General features: G+C 36.3%; 1 non-coding gene across 1 annotated transcript; it reads right to left on the bottom strand.

Annotated features, from left to right (window-relative positions):
- Nucleotides 1–5,189: 5,189 nt before the first annotated feature.
- On the bottom strand, nucleotides 5,190–5,297 carry LOC148571002 (small nucleolar RNA R71). The gene has a single exon (XR_015880278.1). It is a non-coding gene; the product is annotated as a small nucleolar RNA R71 (small nucleolar RNA).
- Between the last annotated feature and the right edge of the window lie 1,695 nt (nucleotides 5,298–6,992).

The raw sequence follows: 6,992 nt of genomic DNA, 5'->3' as shown, positions 1-6,992 counted from the left end.
TCAATACTGAAATGTAAAAGTGCAGAAAGGTAAAAGTGTTTATAAGAGCTCCCTATTCTACTCTTACTCCTAATCCTACTACTACTACTACTACTCCTAATGTACTCCAACGCCAGCACCCCCTTTTCATCTTCAAGCATTCTTCTATTTATAGGCTTCTTCTAATCTTCAATTGAGTCTTCAGTGTATTTAGATTTGAGCCTTAGTCTTGATTGAAGCAGGGATTGATTGGATTGGTGCCTAATGTAATTAAGGAGAAGAGTGTGCCAATTGTGCCTTGCTGGTATTAAAGTTGGAGTCAACGTTTTTGGACAAACATTGAGTCAAACGTCCCTTTAAAAATTTGAGTTTTGGTTGCTGTCATCAACATTTGACTTAACGTTGGAGTGCCAACGTTCTCCTATCCACGCGTGCGCGTATTCCATGCGTACGCGTGAAAGCTGTGTTTTTGCCTTTCGACACGTATGCGTACACCACGCGTATGCGTACACCACGCTTACGCGTACACCACGCTTACGCGTGCATTGCTATTTTTCCTCAATTCTAAATTCTGGGCTTCTCATTGTGGACGTTGGAGGCAGCGTTTGATCAACAACGTTCCCTCCAACGTTAGCTATGTCACGCGTACGCGTGAATGGTAAATTTTGCCGTTTCACGCGTTCGCGTGACTCACACTTGCGCGTGGATTAAGAAATTTTTCATTTTCATGCGTACGCGTCGCCCAAAATTCTTTCAGCTCCAGAAATGAACTTTTTCAAAGGTGTTGGAGGTAACGTTCACCAACGTTCCCTCCAACGTTGGCACCCATGCTTTTTTCTTCCAGGATGTTGCCTTCAATGTTGATGGGACAACGTTGGCTCCAACGTTGGCCTCTCCTTCTTTTCTTCCTTGCTCTTCCTATGCTTCTTTTTACCTATCATCAACCAAACAAACTCATCAAAGCCTTGGCATAATCACAAGATTTTGCATCTTTTAAAATATCAACTAAATCTTGCAGAAAATTCATGAAAATGCATAAAATTATCAATGTTTGATTAAATCAAGATAAGCATGAATTTTTCATCCAAACACTTACTTATTGCCTAAGTAATGCATGAAAACTAAGTAAAAACTACTGAAACAGGCTTGTGAAACTAGCCTAAGATGACTTGTCATCATTTCTCTCCCTATAAAACAAGAACAAAAAACTAGCTAAAATTATGTGTATGGTGTGAATGATTGATTCCTCCCTTTCCCCCTTGGTTCCTTGGGTCTTTTCCATGCAGAATTGAGCTCAGATTTGGCCTATAACCCTGCAAAAATCATCAGCCATGATTTCATTAATGAGGTCACGTGCTGGGCGTCACGCGTGCGCGTCGGCCACGCGTGCGCGTCATATGAATTCTACGAGCCCCACGTACGCGTCGAGCATGCGTACGCATCGGTGGGATTTCGCATCACCACGCGATTGCATCAGCTTATGCACGCCAGTCTCAGCTACACACGGCCACCCGTGCGCTTTAGCCACGCGTGTGCGTCAGCCACGCGTGCGCATCGCCACCAATTTTCCAAAGCTTCGTTCTTTATGTCTGATGCGTGAGCATCTTTTCTATCTTTTCCTAGTGAATTTGCATTTGAATTACTAAGTTTAATAAAGATTCAATTACTTTTAGGCACTATGAATGCTACTTTGAATTGTTTGCAATTTCTGCTTATTTTAGGTAGAATTCAGATGGATTTTACGGAGTTTTGTAGCAGAAAATGAAGAAAGCGAATGATGCTGTCAACCCCAACCTCCTTGCACTCAAACATAAATATCTTGAGCTAAAAAAGTCCAATTGACACTATTTCAGTGGCATTGGAAAGTTCACTTCTAGAGCTTTCCAATGATATATAATAGTATACCCTTTTTTTCCACTTTGTGTGAGCAATCCACGCTGAACTTGAAGTTATTCAAGTTCAGCGCTAGTTTGAAGAATCAAAAGGGGAATATGCGCATTAATCCACGCTGAACTTGAGAATTTCCAAGTTCAGCGTGGATTCAAAGCTCTAAATGACGCATCCTGCTCTCACCCACGCTGAACTTGAGAATTCCCAAGTTCAGCGTGGACCTAAACGAATCCAATGGTCCCATGCACTCATACAAGGCTGTGCATAAAGTTTAATAAATTTTGATTTAATTTTATTTTATTTATAATTAGGAAAAGATATTATTTTAATTTTAGAAAATATATTTTACATTAATTAAGATTAGATATAAAAGGGAAAAGAATCAGCCTTCGGGCTCTTCTCTTCTCTCAACCTCATTCTGCCCTTTACAGTTTTAAGAATCCTAGTTTTCTCTCCGCACCATGAGCAACTAAACCTCCACTGTTAAGGTTAGGAGCTTTGTCTATTGTATGGATTGATAATATTATTTTTCTATCTTAATTCATGTACTGATTTATGATTCAAGAATTATTTTCGTTCTTTATCTTATGAATTTGGGTGGAACGGAAGTATGACCCTTGTTCTAATTGCGTTCTTGTATAACTTGGAAAAGCTCTTTAATTGAACAACAGCTTGAAAACATATTCTCCTAAATTTCTAATTATCTGGACTTAACGGGATACGTGACATATAATACTCTTATATTTGGGTAATCAGGATTTATGTGGCATATAACTAGAATTGAACTTCACCCTCTAATTGGAATTAAGTGACCAAGGAATTGGCGGTCGATAAATTTTAGAGGATACTAAAAAGGTCTAAGGAATTAGGGTTTAGTCACATATAGTTTGCCATGAATTAAATCTTGCATGATTAAAATAGTTAGTAAGAAAAGTCAATCTGGAAAATAGATAACTCTGAAGCCTTAACTGTTTCTCCATATATTATTCACTACTTGTTTACTGCTTGCTTTTTGATATTCTGAATTTATTGTTATTGCTTTTGAACCTTCAAACACCATTTTCTATTTGTCTGACTAAGCCAATCATTTAATCATTGTTGCTTGATCCATCAATCCTCGTGGGATCGACCCTCATTTACTTGAGGTACTACTAGGTATGACCTGGTCCACTTGCTGGTTAGTTTGTGGGTTATAAATTCCGCACCAAGTTTTTGGCGTCGTTGCCGGGGATTATTCGAGTTTGGACAACTGACTGTTCATCTTGTTGCTCAGATTAGGTAATTTTATTTTAATTTTAAGCTTTTTATTTCTTATTTTAGAAAAATAAAAAAAAATTTCTTCTTTTTCGTTCTTCCCAAAATAATTTTCAAAAAAAAAAACCAAAAAAAATTAACAAAATCATAAAATAAAAAATAATTTGATGTTTCTTGTTTGAGTCTAGTGTCTAATTGTAAGTTTGGTGTCAATTTCATACTTTTAACTTTTCTTAAATTTTCGAAGAACACATGCATTGAGTCTCTTTCTTGTTCTTCATGATCTTCAAGTTGTTCTTGACAAGTCTTCTTGTTTGATCTTCATATTTTCTTATTTTGTGTCTTTTCTTGTTTTTCATATGCATTTTCAATTTCTTAGTGTCTAAATATTAAAAAATTTCTAAGTTTGGTGTTTTGCATGTTTTCTTTTATTGAAAATTTTTCAAAAATACATACTTGATGTTCATCATGATCTTCAAAGTGTTCTTGGTGTTCATCTTTGCATTCAAAGTGTTCTTGCATATTTTTCTTGTTTTGATTCATAATTTTCATGTTTTGAGTCTTTTTGATGTTTTTTTCTTTCATCATTAAAAATTCAAAAATAAAAAAATATCTTTCCCTTTTTCTTCTCATCAAATTCGAAAATTTGAGTTAACTTTTTCAAAAATTTTTAAAATCTAGTTGTTTCTTATGAGTCAAATCAAATTTTGAATTTAAAAAATTTTATCTTTTTCAAATCTTTTTCAAAAATCAAATCTTTTTCAATTTTTTTCCTTTCATAATTTCGAACCTTTCAAAATTATTTTCAAAATCTTTTTCTTATTTTTATTTCATATTTTCAAAATTAATGCTAACAATTAATGTGATTGATTCAAAATTTTTAAGTTTGTTACTTGCCTAGTAAGAAAGGTTCAATCTTTAAACTCTAGACTCATATCTTTTTAGTTTCTTGTTAGTCAAGTAATCAACTTTAATTTCAAAATAAAATATTTTTAAATTTCTTTTTCAAATCTTTTTCAAAATAAGTTTCAATCACATATTTTCAAAATCAATTTCAAAATCTTTTCTAACTTCTTATCTTTTCAAAATTAATTTTCAAATCTTTTTCAATTAATCCTATCCTTTTGTTTCAATCATATATTTTTCAAAACTACCTAACTAACTCTCTCTCTAATTTTCGAAAATCACCTTCCCTCTTTTTCAAAATTTCTTTTTAATTAACTAATTGTTTTAAATTTAATTTAATTTGATTTAATTTTTCCTTTCTTAATTTTTGAATTTTTAATTTTAATTCTAATTATAAAACAAAAATACTTTTATTTTATTTTATCTAATTTTCAAAAATTCTTCTCCCTTACCTCCTTCTATTTATTTATTTATTTACTAACACCCCTCTTCATCTAAGAATTTGAACCTACTCCTCACCCTTGTGTTTGGATTCTCGTTCTTCTATTCATATCTTCTTCTTCTCACATAAAGGAATCTTTATACTGTGACATAGAGGATTCCATATTTTCTGTTATCTTCTTTTTCATATGAGTAGGAACAAGGACAAGAACATTCTTGTTGAAGCTGATCCTGAACCTGAAAGAACTCTAAAGAGGAAGCTAAGGGAAGCTAAAGCACAACTCTCTGGAGAAAATCTGACAGAAATTTTCGAAAAAGAAGGAGACATGGCCGAAAATAACAACAATGCAAGGAAGATGCTTGGTGACTTTACTGCACCTAACTCCAATTTACATGGAAGAAGCATCTCAATCCTTGCCATTGGAGCAAACAATTTTGAGCTGAAACCTCAATTAGTTTCTCTGATGCAACAGAATTGCAAGTTTCATGGACTTCCATCAGAAGATCCTTTTCAGTTCTTAATTGAATTCTTGCAGATCTGTGATACTGTTAAGACCAATGGGCTTGATCCCGAGGTCTACAGGCTTATGCTTTTCCCATTTGCTGTAAGAGACAGAGCTAGAATATGGTTGGACTCTCAACTTAAAGATAGCCTGAACTCTTGGGATAAGCTGGTCACGGCTTTCTTAGCCAAGTTCTTTCCTCCTCAAAAGCTTAGCAAGCTTAGAGTGGATGTTCAAACCTTCAGACAAAAAGAAGGTGAATCCCTCTATGAAGCTTGGGAGAGATACAAGGAACTGACCAAAAAGTGTCCTTTTGACATGCTTTCAGAATGGACCATCGTGGATATATTTTATGATGGTCTGTCTGAATTATCAAAGATATCATTGGACCATTCTGTAGGTGGATCCATTCACCTAAAGAAAATGCCTACAGAAGCTCAAGAACTCATTGACATGGTTGCAAATAACCAGTTCATGTACACTTCTGAAAGGAATCCTGTGAATAATGGGACGCTTCAGAGGAAAGGAGTTCTTGAAATTGATACTCTGAATGCCATATTGGCTCAGAATAAAATATTGACTCAGCAAGTCAATATGATCTCTCAGAGTCTGAATGGATTGAAGGAATCATCCAATAATACTAAAGAGGCATCTTCTGAAGAAGAAGCTTATGATCCTGAGAACCCTGCAATAGCAGAGGTGAATTATATTGGTGAACCCTATGGAAACACCTATAATCCCTCATGGAGAAATCATCCAAATTTCTCATGAAAGGATCAACAAAAGCCTCAACAAGGCTTTAATAATGGTGGAAGAAACAGGTTTAGCAATAGCAAACCTTTTCCATCATCCACTCAGCAACAGACAGAGAATTCTGAGCAGAATCCATCTAGCTTAGCAAATATAGTCTCTGATCTATCTAAGGCCACTGTGAGTTTCATGAATGAAACAAGGTCCTCCATTAGGAATTTGGAGGCACAAGTGGGCCAGCTGAGTACAAGAGTCACTGAAATCCCTCTAAGTACTCTCCCAAGCAATACAGAAGAAAATCCAAAAAGAGAGTGCAAGGCCATAGCCTTACATGATGTGGCCGAACCCAAAGAGGAGGAGGAGAACGTGATTCCTAGTGAGGAAGACCTCCTGGGACGTTCAGTGACCAATAAGGAGTATCCCTTTGAGGAACCAAAGGAATCTGAGGCTCATCTAGAGACCATAGAGATTTCATTGAACCTCCTTCTGCCCTTCATGAGCTCTAATGAGTACTCTTCCTCTGAAGAGGATGAAGACATTACTGAAGAGCAAGTTGCTAAATACCTTGGTGCAATCATGAAGCTGAATGCCAAATTATTTGGTAATGAGACTTGGGAAGATGAACCTCCTTTGCTCACCAATGAACTAAATGCATTGGATAGGCAGAAATTACCTCAAAAGAAACAAGATCCAGGCAAATTCTTAATACCCTGTACCATAGGCACCATGACCTTTGAGAAGGCTCTGTGTGACCTAGGGTCAGGAATAAACTTAATGCCACTCTCTGTAATGGAGAAACTTGGGATCTTTGAGGTGCAAGATGCCAGAATCTCATTAGAGATGGCAGACAACTCAAGAAAACAGGCTTATGGACAAGTAGATGATGTGTTAGTAAAGGTTGAAGGCCTTTACACCACTGCTGATTTCATAATCCTAGACACTGGGAAGGATGAGGATGAATCCATCATCCTTGGAAGACCCTTCCTAGCCACAGCAAGAGCTGTGATTGATGTGGACAGAGGAGAGTTGGTCCTCCAACTGAATGAGGACAACCTTGTGTTTGAAACTCAAGGATCTCCTTCTGTAACTATGGAGAGGAAGCATGAAAAGCTTCTCTCACTGCAGAGTCAACTAAAGCCCCCACAGTCAAAGTCTAAGCTTGGTGTTGGGAGGCCACAACCAAACTCTAAGTTTGGTTTTGAACCCCCACATTCAAACTCTAAGTTTGGTGTTGGGAGGTTCCAACCTTGCTCTGATTATCTGTGAGGC

Source organism: Arachis ipaensis, chromosome B3 (genome assembly GCF_059453495.1).
Source record: "Arachis ipaensis isolate K30076 ecotype BB chromosome B3, ASM5945349v1, whole genome shotgun sequence".
In the NCBI taxonomy this organism is placed as follows: Eukaryota; Viridiplantae; Streptophyta; class Magnoliopsida; order Fabales; family Fabaceae; genus Arachis; species Arachis ipaensis.
This window is presented reverse-complemented; position numbering and strand designations above follow the sequence as displayed.